The sequence below is a fragment of the Chiloscyllium plagiosum genome, unplaced genomic scaffold (assembly GCF_037043375.1).
Source record: "Chiloscyllium plagiosum isolate Xiang-an unplaced genomic scaffold, Cpla_swu_hap1 HiC_scaffold_5, whole genome shotgun sequence".
Lineage (NCBI taxonomy): Eukaryota > Metazoa > Chordata > Chondrichthyes > Orectolobiformes > Hemiscylliidae > Chiloscyllium > Chiloscyllium plagiosum.
The window spans coordinates 114,834,504-114,857,988 of NW_028270143.1; positions in this window are offsets into that span (position 1 = coordinate 114,834,504).

Consider the following 23,485-nt stretch of genomic DNA (forward strand, 5'->3'; position numbering starts at 1 on the left):
TGGGAGTGGAGGCCACACTGAGTCTGGGGAGTAGAATCCACACTGAGGCTGGGAGTGGAGTCCACACTGAGGCCGGAGAGTGGAGACCACACTGAGGCCGGGAGTGGAGAACACACCGAGGCCGGGAGTCTGAGTCCACACTGAGGCTGGGGAGTGGAGACCACACTGAGGCCAGGAGTCTCAGTCCACTCTGAGGCCGGGAGTGGAGACCACACTGAGGCCGGGAGTAGAGACCACACTGAGGCCGGGGAGTGGAGGCCCCACTGAGGCTGGGGAGTGGAGACCACACTGAGGCTGGAGAGTGGAGACTACACTGAGGCTGGGAGTGGAGACCACACTGAGGCCGGGAGTGGAGACTACACTGAGGCTGGGAGTGGAGACCACACTGAGGCTGGGAGTGGAGACCACACTGAGGCTGGGGAGTGGAGACTACACTGAGGCTGGAGAGTGGAGACCACACTGAGGCTGGGAGTGGAGACCATACTGAGGCTGTGAGTCTGAATCCACGCTGAGGCCGGGAGTGGAGGCCACACTGAGGCTGGGGAGTGGAGACCACACTGAGGCCGGCGATGGAGTCCACACTGAGTCCAAGAGTGGAGACCACACTAAGGCTGGGAGTCTGAATCCATGCTGAGGTCGGGGAGTGGAGGCCACACTGAGGCTGGGAGTCTGAATCCATGCTGAGGCAGGGAGTGGAGAGCACTCTGAGGCCGGGAGTCTGAGTCCATGCTGAGGCCGGGAGTAGAGACAACATTGAGGGCGGGAGTCTGAGTCCACTCTGAGGCTGGGAATCTGAGTCCACACTGAGGCCGGGAGTGGAGACCACGCTGAGGCCGGGAGTCTGAGACCACACTGAGGCTGGGAATCTGAGTCAACACTGAGGCCGGGAGTGGAGACCACGCAGAGGCCAGGAGTCTGAGACCACACTGAGGCTGGGAATCTGAGTCGATACTGAGGCCGGGAGTGGAGACCACGCAGAGGCCAGGAATCTGAGACCACACTGAGGCTGGGAATCTGAGACCACACTGAGGCTGGGAATCTGAGTCCACACTGAGGCCAGTAAGTCTGAATCCATGCTGACCCCGGGAATAGAGACCACACTGAGGCTGCGGAGTGGAGTCCACACTGAGGCCGGGGAGTGGAGACCGCAGTGAGGCTGGGGAGTGGTGACCACTCTGAGGCCAGGAGTGGAGACCACACTGAGGCTGGGAGTCCGAGTCCACACTGAGGCCTGGTGTGGAGTCCACACTGAGGCCGGGGAGTGGAGACCACACTGAGACCAGGGAGTGGAGACCACACTGAGGCCGGGAGTGGAAACCACACTGAGGCTGGGGAGTGGAGTCCACAGTGAGGCCGGGGAGTGGAGACCACACTGAGACTGGGAGTGGAGACCACACTGAGGCTGGGGATGGAGTTCACACGAAGGCTTGGAGTGGAGACCACACTGAGTCTGGGAGTCTGAATCCACGCTGAGGCAGGGAGTGGAGAGCAATCTGAGGCCGGGAGTCTGAGTACATGCTGAGTTCGGGGAGTGGAGGCCACACTGAGGCTGGGGAATGGAGACCACACTGGGGCTGGGAGTGGAAACCACACTGAGGCCGGGGAGTGGAGACCACACTGAGGCCGGCAGTGGAAACCACACTGAGGCCGGGGAATGGAGACCACACTGAGGCCGGGGAATGGAGACCACACTGAGGCCGGGCAGTGGAGACCACACTGAGGCCGGGCAGTGGAGACCACACTGAGGTCGGGGAATGGAGGCCATACTGAGGATGGGAGTCTGAATCCATGCTGAGGCAGGGAGTGGAGAGCAATCTGAGGCCGGGAGTCTGAGTACATGCTGAGGCCCGCAGTAGAGACAACGTTGAGACCGGGAGTCTGAGTCCACGCTGAGGCCGGGGAATGGAGAGCACATTTGAGGCTGGGAGTGAAAACCACACTGAGGCCAGAGAGTGGAGACCACACTGAGACCGGGGAGTGGAGTCCACACTGAGGCCTAGAGTGGAGACCACACTGAGGCCGGGAGTGGAGACCACACTGAGGCCGGGAGTGGAAACCACACTGAGGCCGGGGAGTGGAGACCACACTGAGGCCTAGAGTGGAGACCACACTGAGGCCGGGAGTGGAGACCACACTGAGGCCGGGGACTGGAAACCACACTGAGGCCGGGAGTGGAGTCCACACTGAGGCCGGAGAGTGTAGACCACACTGAGGCCAGAGAGTGGTGACCACTCTGAGGCCGGGCCTCTGGGTCGACGCTGAGGTGGGGAATGGAGACCACACTGAGGCCGGGAGTGGAGTACACGCTGAGGCCGGGAGTGGAGACCGCACTGAGGCCGGGAGTGGAGACCACACTGAGGCTGGGGATGGAGTTCACACGAAGGCTGGGAGTGGAGACCACACTGAGGCTGGGAGTCTGAATCCACGCTGAGGTCGGGGAGTAGAGACCACACTGAGGTTGGGCGTGGAAACCACACTGAGGCTGGGGAGTGGAGTCCACACTGAGGCCGGGGACTGGAGACCACTCTGAGGCCGGCAGTGGAGATCACAATGAGGCTGGGAGTCTGAGTCCACATTGAGGCCGGGAGTGGAGACCACACTGAGGCCGGGGAATGGAGTTCACACTGAGGCTGGGAGTGGAGACCACATTGAGGCTGGGAGTGAAAACCACACTGAGGCCGGAGAGTGGAGACCACACTGAGGCTGGGGATGGAGTTCACACTGAGGCTGGGAGTGGAGACCACATTGAGGCTGGGAGTGTGAGTCCACACTGAGGCCGGGAGTGGAGACCACAATGAGGCCGGGAGTGGAGACCACAATGAGGCCGGGAGTGGAAACCACACTGAGGCTGGGGAGTGGAGTCCACACTGAGGCCGGCAGTGGAGATCACAATGAGGCTGGGAGTCTGAGTCCACATTGAGGCCGGGGAGTGGAGACCACACTGAGGCTGGGGATGGAGTTCACACGAAGGCTGGGAGTGGAGGCCACACTGAGGCTGGGGAGTAGAGACCACACTGAGGCCGGCAGTGTAGACCACACTGAGGCCGGGAGTGGAGACCACACTGAGGCTGGGGATGGAGTTCACACGAAGGCTGGGAGTGGAGGCCACACTGAGGCTGGGGAGTAGAGACCACACTGAGGCCGGCAGTGGAGACCACACTGAGGCCGGGAGTGGAGACCACACTGAGGCTGGGGATGGAGTTCACACGAAGGCTGGGAGTGGAGGCCACACTGAGGCTGGGGAGTAGAGACCACACTGAGGCCGGAGAGTGGAGACCACTCTGAGGCTGGGAGTGGAAACCACACTGAGGCTGGGAGTGGAGTCCACACTGAGGCCGGAGAGTGGAGACCACTCTGAGGCCGGCAGTGGAGACCACACTGAGGCCGGGAGTGGAGAACACACCAAGGCCGGGAGTCTGATTCCACACTGAGGCTGGGGAGTGGAGACCACACTGAGGCCAGGAGTCTCAGTCCACTTTGAGGCTGGGAGTGGAGACCACACTGAGGCCAGGGAGTGGAGACCATACTGAGGCAGTGAGTCTGAATCCACGCTGAGGACGGGAGTGGAGGCCACACTGAGGCCGGGAGTGGAGACCGCACTGAGACCGGGGAGTGGAGTCCACACTGAGGCCGGTAGTGGAGATCATACTGAGGCCGGGGAGTGGAGACCACACTGAGGCTGGGGATGGAGTTCACACGAAGGCTTGGAGTGGAGATCATACTGAGTCTGGGAGTCTGAATCCACGCTGAGGCCGGGAGTGGAGCCACACTGAGGCTGGGGAATGGAGACCACACTGAGGCCGGGGAGTGGAGACCACACTGAGGCTGGGGAATGGAGACCACACTGAGGCCGGGGAGTTGAGACCATACTGAGGATGGGAGTCTGAATCCATGCTGAGGCAGGGAGTGGAGAGCAATCTGAGGCCGGGAGTCTGAGTACATGCTGAGGCCGGGGAATGGAGACCACATTTGAGGCTGGGAGTGAAAACCACACTGAGGCCAGGGAGTGGAGACCACACTGAGGCCGGGAGTGGAGACCACACTGAGGCTGGGGAGTGGAGTCCACACTGAGGCCGGGAGTGGAGACCACACTGAGGCCGGGAGTGGAGACCACACTGAGGCCGGGGACTGGAGACTACTCTGAGGCCGGCAGTGGAGATCACAATGAGGCTGGGAGTCTGAGTCCACATTGAGGCCGGGGAGTGGAGACCACACTGAGACTGGGAGTGGAGACCACACTGAGGCCGGCGAGTGTAGACCACACTGAGGCCGGAGAGTGTAGACCACTCTGAGGCCGAGAGTCTGGGTCGACGCTGAGGTGGGGAATGGAGACCACACTGAGGCCGGGAGTGGAGTACACGCTGAGGCCGGGAGTGGAGACCGCACTGAGGCCGGGAGTGGAGACCACACTGAGGCTGGGGATGGAGTTCACACGAAGGCTGGGAGTGGAGGCCACACTGAGTCTGGGGAGTAGAATCCACACTGAGGCTGGGAGTGGAGTCCACACTGAGGCCGGAGAGTGGAGACCACACTGAGGCCGGGAGTGGAGAACACACCGAGGCCGGGGACTGGAGACCACACTGAGGCTGGGAATGCAGACCACACTGAGGCTGGGAGTGGAGACCACACTGAGGCCAGGAGTCTCAGTCCACTCTGAGGCCGGGAGTGGAGACCACACTGAGGCCGGGAGTAGAGACCACACTGAGGCCGGGGAGTGGAGGCCCCACTGAGGCTGGGGAGTGGAGACCACACTGAGGCCGACGATGGAGTCCACACTGAGTCCGAGAGTGGAGACCACACTAAGGCTGGGAGTCTGAATCCATGCTGAGGTCGGGGAGAGGAGGCCACACTGAGGATGGGAGTCTGAATCCATGCTGAGGCAGGGAGTGGAGAGCACTCTGAGGCCGGGAGTCTGAGTCCATGCTGAGGCCGGGAGTAGAGACAACATTGAGGGCGGGAGTCTGAGTCCACTCTGAGGCTGGGAATCTGAGTCCACACTGAGGCCGGGAGTGGAGACCACGCTGAGGCCGGGTGTCTGAGACCACACTGAGGCCGGGAGTGGAGACCACGCTGAGGCCGGGTGTCTGAGACCACACTGAGGCCGCGAGTCTGCGTCCACACTGAGGCCAGTAAGTCTGAATCCATGCTGACCCCGGGAATAGAGACCACACTGAGGCTGCGGAGTGGAGTCCACACTGAGGCCGGGGAGTGGAGACCGCAGTGAGGCTGGGGAGTGGTGACCACTCTGAGGCCGGGAGTGGAGACCACACTGTGGCTGGGGAGTGGAGACCACACTGAGGTGGGGAATGGAGACCACACTGAGGCCGGGAGTGGAGTACACGCTGAGGCCGGGAGTGGAGACCGCACTGAGGCTGGGGTTGGAGTTCACACAAAGGCTTGGAGTGGAGACCACACTGAGTCTGGGAGTCTGAATCCACGCTGAGGTCGGGGAGTATAGGCCACACTGAGGCTGGGGAGTGGAGACCACGCTGAGGTCGGGGAGTGGAGACCATACTGAGGCTGGCAATGGAGACCACACTGTGGCCGGCGATGGAGTCCACACTGAGGCTGGGGAGTGGAGACCAAACTGAGGCCGGGGAGTGGAGACCACACTGAGGCCGGGGAGTGGAGACCAAACTGAGGCCGGGGAGTGGAGACCAAACTGAGGCCGGGGAGTGGAGACCACACTGAGGCCGGGAGTGGAAACCACACTGAGGCTGGGAGTCTGAGTCCACACTGAGGTCGGGAAGTGGAGGCCACACTGAGGATGGGAGTCTGAATCCATGCTGAGGCAGGGAGTGGAGAGCAATCTGAGGCCGGGAGTCTGAGTACATGCTGAGGCCCGCAGTAGAGACAACGTTAAAACCGGGAGTCTGAGTCCACGCTGAGGCCGGGGAATGGAGAGCACATTTGAAGCTGGGAGTGAAAACCACACTGAGGCCGGGGAATGGAGACCACACTGAGGCCGGGGAGTGGAGACCACACTGAGGCCGGGGAGTGGAGACACAACTGAGGCCCGGAGTGGAGACCACACTGAGGCCGGGGACTGGAGACCACACTGAGGCCTAGAGTGGAGACCACACTGAGGCCGGGGAGTGGAGACCACACTGAGGCCTAGAGTGGAGACCACACTGAGGCCGGGGAGTGGAGACCACACTGAGGCTGGGGAGTGGAGACCACACTGAGGCTGGGGAGTGGAGACCACACTGGGAATGGGAGTGGAGACCACACTGAGGCCGGAGAGTGTAGACCACACTGAGGCAGGGAGTGGTGACCACTCTGAGGCCGGGAGTCTGGGTCGACGCTGAGGTGGGGAATGGAGACCACACTGAGGCCGGGAGTGGAGTACACGCTGAGGCCGGGAGTGGAGACCGCACTGAGGCCGGGAGTGGAGACCACACTGAGGCTGGGGATGGAGTTCACACGAAGGCTGGGAGTGGAGACCACACTGAGGCTGGGAGTCTGAATCCGCGCTGAGGTCGGGGAGTAGAGACCACACTGAGGCTGGGGAGTGGAGTCCACACTGAGGCCGGGGACTGGAGACCACTCTGAGGCCGGCAGTGGAGATCACAATGAGGCTGGGAGTCTGAGTCCACATTGAGGCTGGGAGTGGAGACCACACTGAGGCCGGGAGTGGAGAACACACTGAGGCTGGGAGTGGAGACCACACTGAGGCTGGGAGTGGAGAACACACTGAGGCTGGGAGTGGAGAACACACTGAGGCTGGGGAGTGGAGAACACACTGAGGCTGGGGAGGGGAGACCACACTGAGGCCAGGAGTCTCAGTCCACTCTTAGGCCGGGAGTGGAGACCACACTGAGGCCGGGGAATGGAGTTCACACTGAGGCCGGGAGTGGAGACCACACTGAGGCTGGGAGTCTGAGTCCACACTGAGGTCGGGAAGTGGAGACCACACTGAGGCCGGGGAGTGGAGACCACACTGAGGCTAGGGATGGAGTTCACACTGAGGCCGGAGAGTGGAGACCACACTGAGGCTGGGAGTGCAGACCACACTGAGGCTGGGAGTGGAGACCACACTGAGGCCGGGGAGTGGAGTCCACACTGAGGCCGGGGAGTGGAGACCACTCTGAGACTGGGAATGGAGACCACACTGAGGCCGGGAGTGGAGTATACGCTGAGGCCGGGAGTGGAGACCGCACTGAGGCCGGGAGTGGAGACCGCACTGAGGCTGGGGATGGAGTTCACACGAAGGCTGGGAGTGGAGGCCACACTGAGGCTGGGGAGTAGAGGCCACACTGAGGCTGGGAGTGGAAACCACACTGAGGCTGGCTAGTGGAGTCCACACTGAGGCCGGAGAGTGGAGACCACACTGAGGCTGGGGAGTGGCGACCACACTGAGGCCAGGAGTCTCAGTCCACTCTGAGGCTGGGAGTGGAGACCACCCTGAGGCCGGGAGTAGAGACCACACTGAGGCCAGGGAGTGGAGACCATACTGAGGCTGGGAGTGGAGACCACTCTGAGGACGTGAGTCTGAGTTCACACTGAGGCCGGGGAGTGGAGACCACTCTGAGGCCGGGGAATGGAGTTCACACTGAGTCCGAGAGTGGAGGCCACACTGAGGACGGGAGTCTGAATCCATGCTGAGGCCGGGAGTAGAGACAACATTGAGGGCGGGAGTCTGAGTCCACTCTGAGGCTGGGAATCTGAGTCCACACTGAGGCCGGGAGTGGAGACCACGCTGAGGACCGGAATCTGAGACCACACTGAGGCTGGGAATCTGAGTCCACACTGAGGCCGCGAGTCTGCGTCCACACTGAGGCCAGTAAGTCTGAATCCATGCTGACCCCGGGAATAGAGACGACACTGAGGCTGCGGTTGGAGTCCACACTGAGGCCGGGGAGTGGAGACCGCAGTGAGGCTGGGGAGTGGTGACCACTCTGAGGCCGGGAGTGGAGACCACACTGAGGCTGGGAGTCCGAGTCCACACTGAGGCCGGGTGTGGAGTCCACACTGAGGCCGGGGAGTGGAGACCACACTGAGGCCGTGAGTGGAAACCACACTGAGGCCGGGGAGTGGAGTCCACACTGAGGCCGGGGAGTGGAGACCACACTGAGACTGGGAGTGGAGACCACACTGAGGCCAGGGAGTGGTGACCACACTGAGGCTGGGAGTCTGAATGCACACTGAGGTCGGGGAGTATAGGCCACACTGAGGCTGGGGAGTGGAGTCCACACTGAGGCCGGGGAGTGGAGACCACTCTGAGGCCGGGGAGTGGAGACCACACTGAGGCTGGCAATGGAGTCCACACTGAGGCCGGGAGTGGAGACCACACTGAGGCTGGGAGTGGAGACCACACTGAGGCTGGGGATGGAGTTCACACGAAGGCTGGGAGTGGAGGCCACACTGAGGCTGGGGAGTAGAGGCCACACTGAGGCTGGGAGTGGAAACCACACTGAGGCTGGCTAGTGGAGTCCACACTGAGGCCGGAGAGTGGAGACCACACTGAGGCCGGGGAGTGGAGTCCACACTGAGGCTGGGAGTGGAGACCACACTGAGGCCGGGGAGTGGAGGCCATACTGAGGCTGGGAGTCTGAATCCATGCTGAGGCAGGGAGTGGAGAGCAATCTGAGGCCGGGAGTCTGAATACATGCTGAGGCCCGCAGTAGAGACAACGTTAAAACCGGGAGTCTGAGTCCACGCTGAGGCCGGGGAATGGAGAGCACATTTGAAGCTGGGAGTGAAAACCACACTGAGGCCGGGGAATGGAGACCACACTGAGGCCGGGGAGTGGAGACCACACTGAGGCCGGGGAGTGGAGACACAACTGAGGCCCGGAGTGGAGACCACACTGAGGCCGGGGACTGGAGACCACACTGAGGCCTAGAGTGGAGACCACACTGAGGCCGGGGAGTGGAGACCACACTGAGGCCTAGAGTGGAGACCACACTGAGGCCGGGGAGTGGAGACCACACTGAGGCCTAGAGTGGAGACCACACTGAGGCTGGGGAGTGGAGACCACACTGAGGCTGGGGAGTGGAGACCACACTGGGACTGGGAGTGGAGACCACACTGAGGCCGGAGAGTGTAGACCACACTGAGGCAGGGAGTGGTGACCACTCTGAGGCCGGGAGTCTGGGTCGACGCTGAGGTGGGGAATGGAGACCACACTGAGGCCGGGAGTGGAGTACACGCTGAGGCCGGGAGTGGAGACCGCACTGAGGCCGGGAGTGGAGACCACACTGAGGCTGGGGATGGAGTTCACACGAAGGCTGGGAGTGGAGACCACACTGAGGCTGGGAGTCTGAATCCGCGCTGAGGTCGGGGAGTAGAGACCACACTGAGGCTGGGGAGTGGAGTCCACACTGAGGCCGGGGAATGGAGTTCACACTGAGGCTGGGGAGTGGAGACTACACTGAGGCCGGGAGTGGAGACCACACTGAGGCTGGGAGTCTGAGTCCACACTGAGGTCGGGAAGTGGAGACCACACTGAGGCCGGGGAGTGGAGACCACACTGAGGCTAGGGATGGAGTTCACACTGAGGCCGGAGAGTGGAGACCACACTGAGGCCGGGGAGTGGAGTCCACACTGAGGCCGGGGAGTGGAGACCACTCTGAGACTGGGAATGGAGACCACACTGAGGCCGGGAGTGGAGTATACGCTGAGGCCGGGAGTGGAGACCGCACTGAGGCCGGGAGTGGAGACCGCACTGAGGCTGGGGATGGAGTTCACACGAAGGCTGGGAGTGGAGGCCACACTGAGCCCGGGAGTGGAGTCCACACTGAGTCCGAGAGTGGAGACCACACTAAGGCTGGGAGTCTGAATCCATGCTGAGGTCGGGGAGAGGAGGCCACTCTGAGGCCGGGAGTCTGAGTCCATGCTGAGGCCGGGAGTAGAGACAACATTGAGGGCGGGAGTCTGAGTCCACTCTGAGGCTGGGAATCTGAGTCCACACTGAGGCCGGGAGTGGAGACCACGCTGAGGCCGGGGAGTGGAGACCACACTGAGGCCGGGGAGTGGAGACCACACTGAGGCTGGGAGTCTGAATCCACACTGAGGCCGGGGAGTGGAGGCCCCACTGAGGCTGGGTGTGGTGACCACTCTGAGGCCGGGAGTCTGGGTCGACGCTGCGGTGGGGAATGGAGACCACACTGAGGCCGGGAGTGGAGTATACGGTGAGGCCGGGAGTGGAGACCACACTGAGGCCGGGGAATGGAGACCATACTGAGGACGGGGAGTGGAGACCACACTGAGGCCAGGAGTCTCAGTCCACTCTTAGGCCGGGAGTGGAGACCACACTGAGGCCGGGAGTGGAGACCACACTGAGGCCGGGGAATGGAGACCACACTGAGGCCGGGAGTGGAGACCACACTGAGGCCGGGAGTGGAGACCACACTGAGGCTGGGTGTGGAGACCACACTGAGGCCGGGAGTGGAGACCACACTGAGGCTGGGAGTGGAGACCATACTGAGGCCGGGGAGTGGAGACCACACTGAGGCCGGGAGTGGAGACCACACTGAGGCCGGGGAGTGGAGACCACGCTGAGGCTGTGAGTCTTAATCCACGCTGAGGCCGGGAGTGGAGACCACACTGAGGCTGGGAGTGGAGACCACACTGAGGCTGGGAGTCGAAATCCACGCTGATGTCGGGGAGTGGAGAACACACTGAGGCCGGGAGTGGAGACCACGCTGAGGACGGGAGTCTGAGTCCATGCTGAGGCCGGGAGTAGAGACAACATTGAGGGCGGGAGTCTGAGTCCACTCTGAGGCTGGGAATCTGAGTCCACACTGAGGCCGGGAATCTGAGACCACACTGAGGCCAGTAAGTCTGAACCCATGCTGACCCCGGGAATAGAGACCACACTGAGGCTGCGGAGTGGAGTCCACACTGAGGCCGGGGAGTGGAGACCGCAGTGAGGCCGGGAGTGGAGACCACACTGAGGCTGGGAGTCCGAGTCCACACTGAGGCCGGGGAGTGGAGATCATACTGAGGCCGGGGAGTGGAGACCACACTGAGGCCAGGAGTCTCAGTCCACTCTGAGTCCGGGAGTGGAGACCACACTGAGGCCAGGAGTGGAGACCACACTGAGGCCGGGGAGTGGAGACCGCACTGAGGCCGGGAGTTGAGACCACACTGAGGCCGGGGAGTGGAGACCACACTGAGGCCGGGAGTGGAGACCACGCTGAGGCCGGGGAGTGGAGACCACGCTGAGGCCGGGGAGTGGAGACCACAATGAGGCCGGGAGTGGAAATCACACTGAGGCTGGGGAGTGGAGACCACACTGAGGCCGGAGAGTGTAGACCACTCTGAGGCTGGGAGTCTGGGTCGACGCTGAGGTGGGGAATGGAGACCACACTGAGGCCGGGAGTGGAGTACACGCTGAGGCCGGGAGTGGAGACCGCACTGAGGTCGGGGAGTATAGGCCACACTGAGGCTGGGGAGTAGAGACCACACTGAGGCTGGGAGTGGAAACCACACTGAGGCTGGGGAGTGGAGTCCACACTGAGGCCGGAGAGTGGAGACCACTCTGAGGCCGGGAGTGGAGAACACACCGAGGCCGGGAGTCTGAGTCCACACTGAGGCTGGGGAGTGGAGACCACACTGAGGCCAGGAGTCTCAGTCCACTCTGAGGCCGGGAGTGGAGACCACACTGATGCCGGGAATCTGAGACCACACTGAGGCTGGGAATTTGAGACCACACTGAGGCTGGGAATTTGAGTCCACACTGAGGCCAGTAAGTCTGAACCCATACTGACCCCGGGAATAGAGACCACACTGAGACTGCGGAGTGGAGTCCACAATGAGGCGGGGGAGTGGAGACCGCAGTGAGGCTGTGGAGTGAAAACCAGACTGAGGCCGGAGAGTGGAGACCACACTGAGGCCGGGGAGTGGACACCCCACTGAGGCTGGGGATGGAGTTCACACTGAGGCTGGGAGTGGAGACCACATTGAGCTGGGAGTGTGAGTCCACACTGAGGCCGGGAGTGGAGACCACACTGAGACTGGGAGTGGAGACCACACTGAGACCGGAGAGTGTAGACCACTCTGAGGCCCTGAGTCTGGGTCGACGCTGAGGTGGGGAATGGAGACCACACTGAGGCCGGGAGTGGAGTACACGCTGAGGCCGGAAGTGGAGACCGCACTGAGGCCGGGAGTGGAGACCGCACTGAGGCCGGGAGTGGAGACCGCACTGAGGCTGGGGATGGAGGGAACACGAAGGCTGGGAGTGGAGGCCACACTGAGGCTGGGGAGTAGAGACCACTCTGAGGCTGGGAGTGGAAACCACACTGAGGCTGGGGAGTGGAGTCCACACTGAGGCCGGAAGGTGGAGACCACACTGAGGCTGGGAGTGGAGACCACACTTAGGCTGGGATGTGAGACCACACTGAGGCCAGGGAGTGGAGACCATACTGAGGCAGTGAGTCTGAATCCACACTGAGGCCGGGAGTGGAGGCCACACTGAGGCTGGGGAGTGGAGACCACACTGAGGCCAGGGAGTGGAGACCATACTGAGGCAGTGAGTCTGAATCCACACTGAGGCCGGGAGTGGAGGCCACACTGAGGCTGGGGAGTGGAGACCACACTGAGGCCAGGAGTCTCAGTCCACTCTGAGGCCGGGAGTGGAGACCACACTGAGGCCGGGAGTAGAGACCACACTGAGGCCGGGGAATGGAGTTCACACTGAGGCTGGGAGTCTGAATCCACGCTAATGTCGGGGAGTGGAGGCCCCACTGAGGCTGGGGATTGGAGACCATACTGAGGCCGGGGAGTGAAGACTACACTGAGGCCAGGGAGTGGAGACCACACTGAGGCTGGGGAGTGGAGACTACACTGAGGCCGGGGAGTGGAGACCATACTGAGGCTGTGAGTCTGAATCCACGCTGAGGCCGGGAGTGGAGGCCACACTGAGGCTGGGGAGTGGAGACCACAATGAGGCCGGCGATGGAGTCCACACTGAGTCCGAGAGTGGAGGCCACACTGAGGACGGGAGTCTGAATCCATGCTGAGGTCGGGGAGTGGAGGCCACACTGAGGATGGGAGTCTGAATCCATGCTGAGGCAGGGAGTGGAGAGCACTCTGAGGCCGGGAGTCTGAGTCCATGCTGAGGCCGGGAGTAGAGACAACATTGAGGGCGGGAGTCTGAGTCCACTCTGAGGCTGGGTATCTGAGTCCACACTGAGGCCAGGAGTGGAGACCACGCTGAGGCTGGGAATCTGAGTCCACACTGAGGCCGGGAGTGGAGACCACGCTGAGGCCAGGAGTGGAGACCACTCTGAGGCTGGGTATCTGAGTCCACACTGAGGCCAGGAGTGGAGTCCACACTGAGGCCGGGAATCTGAGACCACGCTGAGGCTGGGAATCTGAGTCCACACTGAGGCCGGGAGTGGAGACCACGCTGAGGCCAGGAGTGGAGACCACTCTGAGGCTGGGTATCTGAGTCCACACTGAGGCCAGGAGTGGAGTCCACACTGAGGCTGGGAATCTGAGACCACATTGAGGCTGGGAATCTGAGTCCACACTGATGCCAGTAAGTCTGAACCCATGCTGACCCCGGGAATAGAGACCACACTGAGGCTGCGGAGTGGAGTCCACACTGAGGCTGGGGAGTGGAGACCGCAGTGAGGCTGGGGAGTGGTGACCACTCTGAGGCCGGGAGTGGAGACCACACTGAGGCTGTGAGACCGAGTCCACACTGAGGCCGGCACTGGAGACCACACTGAGTCCGGCACTGGAGACCACACTGAGTCCGGGCGTGGAGACCACACTGAGGCCGGGGAGTGGAGACCACACTGAGGCTGGGAGTGGAGACCACGCTGAAGCCGGGGAGTGGAGACCACACTGAGGCTGGGAATGCAGACCACACTGAGGCTGGGAGTGGAGACCACGCTGAGGCTGGGAGTGGAGAACACACTGAGGCCAGGAGTCTCAGTCCACTCTGAGGCCGGGAGTGGAGACCACACTGTGGCTGGGGAATGGAGGCCACACTGAGGCTGGGGAATGGAGACCACACTGAGGCCAGGAGTGGAGACCACACTGAGCCTTGCGATGGAGTCCAAACTCAGGCCGGGAGTGGAGACCACACTGTGGCTGGGGATGGAGTTCACACTGAGGCTGGGAGTGGAGTCCACACTGAGGCTGGGAGTGGAGGCCACACTGAGGCTGGAGAATGGAGACCACACTGAGGCCGGGGAGTGGAGACCACACTGAGGCCGGGGAGTGGAGGCCATACTGAGGCTGGGAGTCTGAATCCATGCTGAGGCAGGGAGTGGAGTGCAATCTGAGGCCGGGAGTCTGAGTACATGCTGAGGCCCGCAGTAGAGACAACGTTGTGACCGGGAGTCTGAGTCCACGCTGAGGCCGGGGAATGGATACCACATTTGAGGCTGGGAGTGAAAACCACACTGAGGCCAGAGAGTGGAGACCACACTGAGGCCGGGGAGTGGAGACCACACTGAGGCTGGGAATCTGAGACCACACTGAGGCCAGTAAGTCTGAATCCATGCTGACCCCGGGAATAGAGACCACACTGAGGCTGCGGAGTGGAGTCCACATTGAGGCCGGGGAGTGGAGACCGCACTGAGGCCTAGAGTGGAGACCACGCTGAGGCCGGGGAGTGGAGACCATACTGAGGCCGGGGAGTGGAGTCCACACTGAGGCCGGGAGTGGAGACCACGCTGAGGCCGGGGAGTGGAGACCATACTGAGGCCGGGGAGTGGAAACCACACTGAGGCCGGGGAGTGGAGTCCACACTGAGGCCGGGGAGTGGAGACCACACTGAGGCCGGGAGTCTGCGTCGACGCTGAGGTGGGGAATGGAGACCACACTGAGGCCGGGAGTGGAGTACACGCTGAGGCCGGGAGTCGAGACCGCACTGAGGCCGGGAGTGGAGACCACACTGAGGCTGGGGATGGAGTTCACACGAAGGCTGGGAGTGGAGGCCACACTGAGGCTGGGGAGTAGAGACCACACTGAGGCTGGGGAGTAGAGACCACACTGAGGTCGGGGAGTGGAGACCACACTGAGGCCGGGAGTGGAGACCACACTGAGGCCGGGAGTGGAGAACACACCGAGGCCAGGAGTCTCAGTCCACTCTGAGGCCGGGAGTGGAGACCACTCTGAGGCCAGGAGTCTCAGTCCACTCTGAGGCCGGGAGTGGAGACCACTCTGAGGACGGGAGTCTGATTCCACACTGAGGCCAGTAAGTCTGAACCCATGCTGACCCCGGGAATAGAGACCACACTGAGGCTGCGGAGTGGAGTTCACATTGAGGCCGGGGAGTGGAGACCACACTGAGGCAAGGGAGTGGAGACCACTCTGAGGCCGGCATTGGAGGCCACACTGAGTCCGGGCGTGGAGACCACACTGAGGCCGGGGAGTGGAGACCACACTGAGGTTGGGAGTGGAGACCACGCTGAGGCCGGGGAGTGGAGACCACACTGAGGCCGGAGAGTGGAGACCACACTGAGGTTGGGAGTGGAGACCACACTGAGGCTGGGAATGCAGACCACACTGAGGCTGGGAGTGGAGAACACACTGAGGACGGGGAATGGGGACCACACTGAGGCCGGGGAATGGGGACCACACTGAGGCCGGGGAATGGAGACCACACTGAGGCCAGGAGTGGAGACCACTCTGAGCCTTGCGATGGAGTCCACACTCAGGCTGGGAGTGGAGTCCACGCTAAGGCCGGGAGTGGAGACCACACTGTGGCTGGGGATGGAGTTCACACTGAGGCTGGGAGTGGAGTCCACATTGAGGCTGGGAGTCTGAATCCACACTGAGGCTGGGAGTGGAGACCACACTGAGGCTGGGAGTGGAGACCACACTGAGGCCGGGGAGTGGAGACCACGCTGAGGCCGGTGAGTGGAGACCACGCTGTGGCCGGGAGTGGAGACCGCACTGTGGCCGGGAGTGGAGACCGCACTGAGGCCGGGAGTGGAGACCACGCTGAGGCCGGTGAGTGGAGACCACGCTGTGGCCGGGAGTGGAGACCGCACTGAGGCCGGGAGTGGAGACCACGTTGAGGCCGGTGAGTGGAGACCATGCTGTGGCCGGGAGTGGAGACCGCACTGAGGCCGGGAGTGGAGACCACGCTGAGGCCGGGAGTGGAGTCCACGTTGAGGCCGGGGAGTGGAGTCCACGCTGAGGCCGGGAGTGGAGACCACACTGAGGCCGGGGAGTGGAGTCCACACTGAGGCCGGGAGTGGAGACCACACTGAGGCCGGGGAGTGGAGACCACACTGAGGCCGGAGAGTGAAGACCACACTGAGGCCGGGGAGTGGAGGCCCCACTGAGGCTGGGTGTGGTGACCACTCTGAGGCCGGGAGTCTGGGTCGACGCTGCGGTGGGGAATGGAGACCACACTGAGGCCGGGAGTGGAGACCATACTGAGGCCGGGAGTGGAGACCATACTGAGGACGGGGAGTGGAGACCACACTGAGGCCAGGAGTCTCAGTCCACTCTTAGGCCGGGAGTGGAGACCACACTGAGGCCGGGAGTGGAGACCACACTGAGGCCGGGGAATGGAGACCACACTGAGGCTGGGAGTGGAGACCACACTGAGGCCGGGAGTGGAGACCACACTGAGGCTGGGTGTGGAGACCACACTGAGGCCGGGAGTGGAGACCACACTGAGGCTGGGAGTGGAGATCATACTGAGGCCAGGGAGTGGAGACCACGCTAAGGCCGGGAGTGGAGACCACACTGAGGCTGGGAATGGAGTCCACGCTAAGGCCGGGAGTGGAGACCACACTGTGACTGGGGATGGAGTTCACACTGAGGCCGGGGAGTGGAGTCCACGCTGAGGCCGGGAGTGGAGTCCACACTGAGGCCGGGGAGTGGAGATCATACTGAGGCCAGGGAGTGGAGACCACGCTGAGGCCGGGGAGTGGAGACCACACTGAGGCCAGGGAGTGGAGACCACGCTGAGGCCAGGGAGTGGAGACCACGCTGAGGCCAGGGAGTGGAGACCACTCTGAGGCCGGGGAATGGGGACCACACTGAGGCCGGGGAATGGAGACTACACTGAGGCCAGGAGTGGAGACCACACTGAGCCTTGCGATGGAGTCCACACTCAGGCCGGGAGTGGAGACCACACTGTGGCTGGGGATGGAGTTCACACTGAGGCTGGGAGTGGAGTCCACACTGAGGCTGGGAGTCTCAATACACACTGAGGTCGGGGAGTGGAGGCCACACTGAGGCTGTGGAATGGAGACCACACTGAGGCCGGGGAGTGGAGACCCCACTGAGGCCGGGGAGTGGAGGCCATACTGAGGCCCGCAGTAGAGACAACGTTGAGACCGGGAGTCTGAGTCCACGCTGAGGCCGGGGAATGGTGACCACATTTGAGGCTGGGAGTGAAAACCACACTGAGGCCGGAGAGTGAAGACCACACTGAGGATGGGAGTCTGAATCCATGCTGAGGCCGGGAGTGGAGAGCAATCTGAGGCCGGGAATCTGAGTACATGCTGAGGCCGGCAGTAGAGACAACGTTGTGACCGGGAGTCTGAGTCCACGCTGAGGCCGGGGAATGGAGACCACATTTGAGGCTGGGAGTGAAAACCACACTGAGGCCGGAGAGTGGAGACCACACTGAGGCCGGGGAGTGGAGACCACACTGAGGCCTAGAGTGGAGACCATACTGAGGCCGGGGAGTGGAGACCATACTGAGGCCGGCACTGAAGACCACACTGAGGTCGGGTGTGGAGACCACACTGAGGCTGGGAGTGGAGAGCACACTGAGTCAGGGAGTCTGAGTCCACACTGAGGCCGGGGAGTGGAGACCACTCTGAGGCCGGGAGTCTCAGTCCACTCTGAGGCTGGGAGTGGAGACCACGTTGAGGCCGGTGAGTGGAGACCACGCTGTGGCCGGGAGTGGAGACCGCACTGAGACCGGGAGTGGAGACCACTCTGAGGCCTGGAGTGGAGACCATACTGAGGCTTGGGATGGAGTCCATGCTGAGGCCGGGAGTGGAGACCACACTGTGGCTAGGGATGGAGTTCACACTGAGGCTGTGAGTGGAGTCCACGCTGAGGCCGGGAGTGGAGACCACACTGAGGCCGGGGAGTGGAGACCACACTGAGCCTTGCGATGGAGTCCACACTGAGGCTGGGAGTGGAGTCCACGCTGAGGCCGGGAGTGGAGACCACACTGAGGCCGAGGAGTGGAGACCACACTGAGGCTGGGAGTGGAGTCCACGCTGAGGCCAGAATGGAGACCACGCTGAGGCCGGGGATGGAGTTCACACTGAGGCTGGGAGTGGAGTTCACACTGAGGCTGGGAGTGGAGTCCACACTGAGGCCGGGAGTGGAGACCACGCTGAGGCCGGGGATGGAGTTCACACTGAGGCCTGGGAGTGGAGTCCACGCTGAGGCCTGGAGTGGAGACCACACTGAGCCTTGCGATGGAGTCCACACTGAGGCTGGGAATGGAGTCCACGCTGAGGCCGGGGAGTGGAGACCACTCTGAGGCCGGGAGTGGAGACCACACTGAGGCTGGGAGTCTCAGTCCACACTGAGGCCGGGAGTGGAGACCACACTGTGGCTGGGGATGGAGTTCACACTGAGGCCGGGGAGTGGAGTCCACGCTGAGGCCGGGAGTCTCAGTCCACTCTGAGGCCGGGAATGGAGACCACGCTGTGGCCGGGAGTGGAGACCATACTGAGGATGGGAGTCTGAATCCATGCTGAGGCAGGGAGTGGAGAGCAATCTGAGGCCGGGAGTCTGAGTCCATGCTGAGGCCGGCAGTAGAGACAACGTTGTGACCGGGAGTCTGAGTCCACGCTGAGGCCGGGGAATGGAGACCACATTTGAGGCTGGGAGTGAAAACCACACTGAGGCCGGAGAGTGGAGACCACACTGAGGACGGGAGTGGAGACCACGCTGAGCCTTGCGATGGAGTCCACACTGAGGCCGGGAGTGGAGACCACACTGTGGCTGGGGATGGAGTTCACACTGAGGCCGGGGAGTGGAGACCACAATGAGACTGGGAGCCTGAGTCCACGCTGAGTACGCGGAGTGGAGGTCATGCTGAGGATGGAAGTGGAGACCACACTGAGGCCGGAGAGTGGTGACCACACTGAGGCTGGGGAGTGGAGACCACACTGAGGCTGGGAGTCTGAATCCACACTGAGGCCGGGGAGTGGAGGCCCCACTGAGGCTGGGTGTGGTGACCACTCTGAGGCCGGGAGTCTGGGTCGACGCTGCGGTGGGGAATGGAGACCACACTGAGGCCGGGAGTGGAGTATACGGTGAGGCCGGGAGTGGAGACCACACTGAGGCCGGGGAGTGGAGACCATACTGAGGACGGGGAGTGGAGACCACACTGAGGCCAGGAGTCTCAGTCCACTCTTAGGCCGGGAGTGGAGACCACACTGAGGCCGGGAGTGGAGACCACACTGAGGCCGGGGAATGGAGACCACACTGAGGCTGGGAGTGGAGACCACACTGAGGCCGGGAGTGGAGACCACACTGAGGCTGGGTGTGGAGACCACACTGAGGCCGGGAGTGGAGACCACACTGAGGCTGGGAGTGGAGATCATACTGAGGCCAGGGAGTGGAGACCACGCTAAGGCCGGGAGTGGAGACCACACTGTGGCTGGGGATGGAGTTCACACTGAGGCCGGGGAGTGGAGTCCACGCTGAGGCCGGGAGTGGAGTCCACACTGAGGCCGGGGAGTGGAGATCATACTGAGGCCAGGGAGTGGAGACCACGCTGAGGCCGGGGAGTGGAGACCACACTGAGGCCAGGGAGTGGAGACCACGCTGAGGCCAGGGAGTGGAGACCACGCTGAGGCCGGGGAGTGGAGACCACTCTGAGGCCGGGGAATGGGGACCACACTGAGGCCGGGGAATGGAGACTACACTGAGGCCAGGAGTGGAGACCACACTGAGCCTTGCGATGGAGTCCACACTCAGGCCGGGAGTGGAGACCACACTGTGGCTGGGGATGGAGTTCACACTGAGGCTGGGAGTGGAGTCCACACTGAGGCTGGGAGTCTCAATACACACTGAGGTCGGGGAGTGGAGGCCACACTGAGGCTGTGGAATGGAGACCACACTGAGGCCGGGGAGTGGAGACCCCACTGAGGCCGGGGAGTGGAGGCCATACTGAGGCCCGCAGTAGAGACAACGTTGAGACCGGGAGTCTGAGTCCACGCTGAGGCCGGGGAATGGTGACCACATTTGAGGCTGGGAGTGAAAACCACACTGAGGCCGGAGAGTGAAGACCACACTGAGGATGGGAGTCTGAATCCATGCTGAGGCCGGGAGTGGAGAGCAATCTGAGGCCGGGAATCTGAGTACATGCTGAGGCCGGCAGTAGAGACAACGTTGTGACCGGGAGTCTGAGTCCACGCTGAGGCAGGGGAATGGAGACCACATTTGAGGCTGGGAGTGAAAACCACACTGAGGCCGGAGATTGGAGACCACACTGAGGCCGGGGAGTGGAGACCACACTGAGGCCTAGAGTGGAGACCATACTGAGGCCGGGGAGTGGAGACCATACTGAGGCCGGCACTGAAGACCACACTGAGGTCGGGTGTGGAGACCACACTGACATTGGGAGTGGAGACCACACGGAGGCTGGGAGTGGAGAGCACACTGAGTCAGGGAGTCTGAGTCCACACTGAGGCCGGGGAGTGGAGACCACTCTGAGGCCGGGAGTCTCAGTCCACTCTGAGGCTGGGAGTGGAGACCACGTTGAGGCCGGTGAGTGGAGACCACGCTGTGGCCGGGAGTGGAGACCGCACTGAGGCCGGGAGTGGAGACCACTCTGAGGCCTGGAGTGGAGACCACACTGAGGCTTGGGATGGAGTCCATGCTGAGGCCGGGAGTGGAGACCACACTGTGGCTAGGGATGGAGTTCACACTGAGGCTGTGAGTGGAGTCCACGCTGAGGCCGGGAGTGGAGACCACACTGAGGCCGGGGAGTGGAGACCACACTGAGCCTTGCGATGGAGTCCACACTGAGGCTGGGAGTGGAGTCCACGCTGAGGCCGGGAGTGGAGACCACACTGAGGCCGAGGAGTGGAGACCACACTGAGGCTGGGAGTGGAGTCCACGCTGAAGCCAGAATGGAGACCACGCTGAGGCCGGGGATGGAGTTCACACTGAGGCTGGGAGTGGAGTCCACACTGAGGCCGGGAGTGGAGACCACACTGAGGCCGGGGAATGGAGACCACACTGAGGCCTGGGAGTGGAGTCCACGCTGAGGCCTGGAGTGGAGACCACACTGAGCCTTGCGATGGAGTCCACACTGAGGCTGGGAATGGAGTCCACGCTGAGGCCTGGAGTGGAGACCACACTGAGCCTTGCGATGGAGTCCACACTGTCGCTGGCGATGGAGTTCACACTGAGGCCGGGGAGTGGAGTCCACGCTGAGGCCGGGAGTGGAGACCACACTGAGCCTTGCGATGGAGTCCACACTGTGGCTGGGGATGGAGTTCACACTGAGGCCGGGGAGTGGAGACCACTCTGAGGCCGGGAGTGGAGACCACACTGAGGCCGGGGAGTGGAGACCACACTGAGGCTGGGAGTCTCAGTCCACACTGAGGCTGGGAATGGAGTCCACGCTAAGGCCGGGAGTGGAGACCACACTGTGGCTGGGGATGGAGTTCACACTGAGGCCGGGGAGTGGGGTCCACGCTGAGGCCGGGAGTCTCAGTCCACTCTGAGGCCGGGAATGGAGACCACGCTGTGGCCGGGAGTGGAGACCATACTGAGGATGGGAGTCTGAATCCATGCTGAGGCAGGGAGTGGAGAGCAATCTGAGGCCGGGAGTCTGAGTCCATGCTGAGGCCGGCAGTAGAGACAACGTTGTGACCGGGAGTCTGAGTCCACGCTGAGGCCGGGGAATGGAGACCACATTTGAGGCTGGGAGTGAAAACCACACTGAGGCCGGAGAGTGGAGACCACACTGAGCCCGGGAGTGGAGACCACGCTGAGGCCGGGAGTGGAGACCACACTGAGGACGGGAGTGGAGACCACACTGAGCCTTGCGATGGAGTCCACACTGAGGCCGGGAGTGGAGACCACACTGTGGCTGGGGATGGAGTTCACACTGAGGCCGGGGAGTGGAGACCACACTGAGACTGGGAGTCTGAGTCCACGCTGAGTACGCGGAGTGGAGGTCATGCTGAGGATGGAAGTGGAGACCACACTTAGGCCTGGGAGTGGTGACCACACTGAGGCTGGGGAGTGGAGACCACACTGAGGCTGGGCGTGGAGACCACACTGAGGCCGGGGAGTGGAGACCACGCTGAGGCTGGGAGTCTGAGTCCACACTGAGGCCGGGAGTGGAGACCACACTGAGGCCAGGAGTCTCAGTCCACTCTGAGGCCGGGAATGGAGACCACGCTGTGGCCGGGAGTGGAGACCACACTGAGCCTTGCGATGGAGTCCACACTGAGGCCGGGAGTGGAGACTACACTGAGGCCGGGGAGTGGAGCCCACGCTGAGGCCGGGAGTGGAGACCACACTGAGCCTTGCGATGGAGTCCACACTGAGGCCGGGAGTGGAGACCACGCTGAGGACGGGAGTGGAGACCACGCTGAGGCCGGGGAGTGGAGACCACACTGAGCCTTGCGATGGAGTCCACAATGAGGCTGGGAATGGAGTCCACACTGAGGCTGGGAGTGGAGACCACACTGAGGCTGGGAGTCTGAATCCACACTGAGGCCGGGGAGTGGAGACCACACTGAGGCCGGGGAGTGGAGACCACACTGAGGCCGGGAATGGCGTCCACACAGAGGCTGGGAGTCCGACTCCACTCTGAGGCCGAGAGTCTGAGTCCATGCTGGTTTTCATTGTGGACATTGCCAATGCTGCCTGAGGACAGGAAAGAAAAAGAACAAGAAAACCAAAGGGAAAGGAGGGAGATGGAAACAGGCACACTTTGGCTCTGGAGTCCTACTCCACCAATCAAAGATAAGTTTATATAAATTTGGCAATTTTAAGGATAGTTACAACACGTGGTAATCAGAATAAAATGCTCTAATCTTACTGTTACGTCATTGAAAGACTATTCCATAAGTTCTACCAGCTCATGTTATTCTATGTACTACACATGCCTCTTGATACAAATTTTTAACTTATTCACTTTCTCACTTTTGTCGACTCTGTTTCTGTTGCTGTTTATGCCCAGTGAGGAGCATCTCTGTCACATCATCACAAGGTCGCTCCATGGTCCCAAAGCACTTGCACAACAACTTTTACCCAAGCTTCTCTCTCCCCTCTCATCAACACTCATCACATTCACGTCTACTCTCAAGTGAGAAAACTAGATTATTTCTCTTCCAACATTTACTGTATGTTTTTCCTTATATCTTCCAATTCTCATTTATCTGTTGTTTGTAAAGATATGATCTGACATTCCTTCCAAGCAGCTGACAGTGTGTTTTGTATTTGATTTGGTGTCTAATTCTGAAATTGGTTGAAATCTTAGGAATTGTGCTTTCACACTTTCCAATTTGCTAATTTGTCAAATGGATTTGACAATATGAATTGTTCTGGTGCAAAGATTCAATCA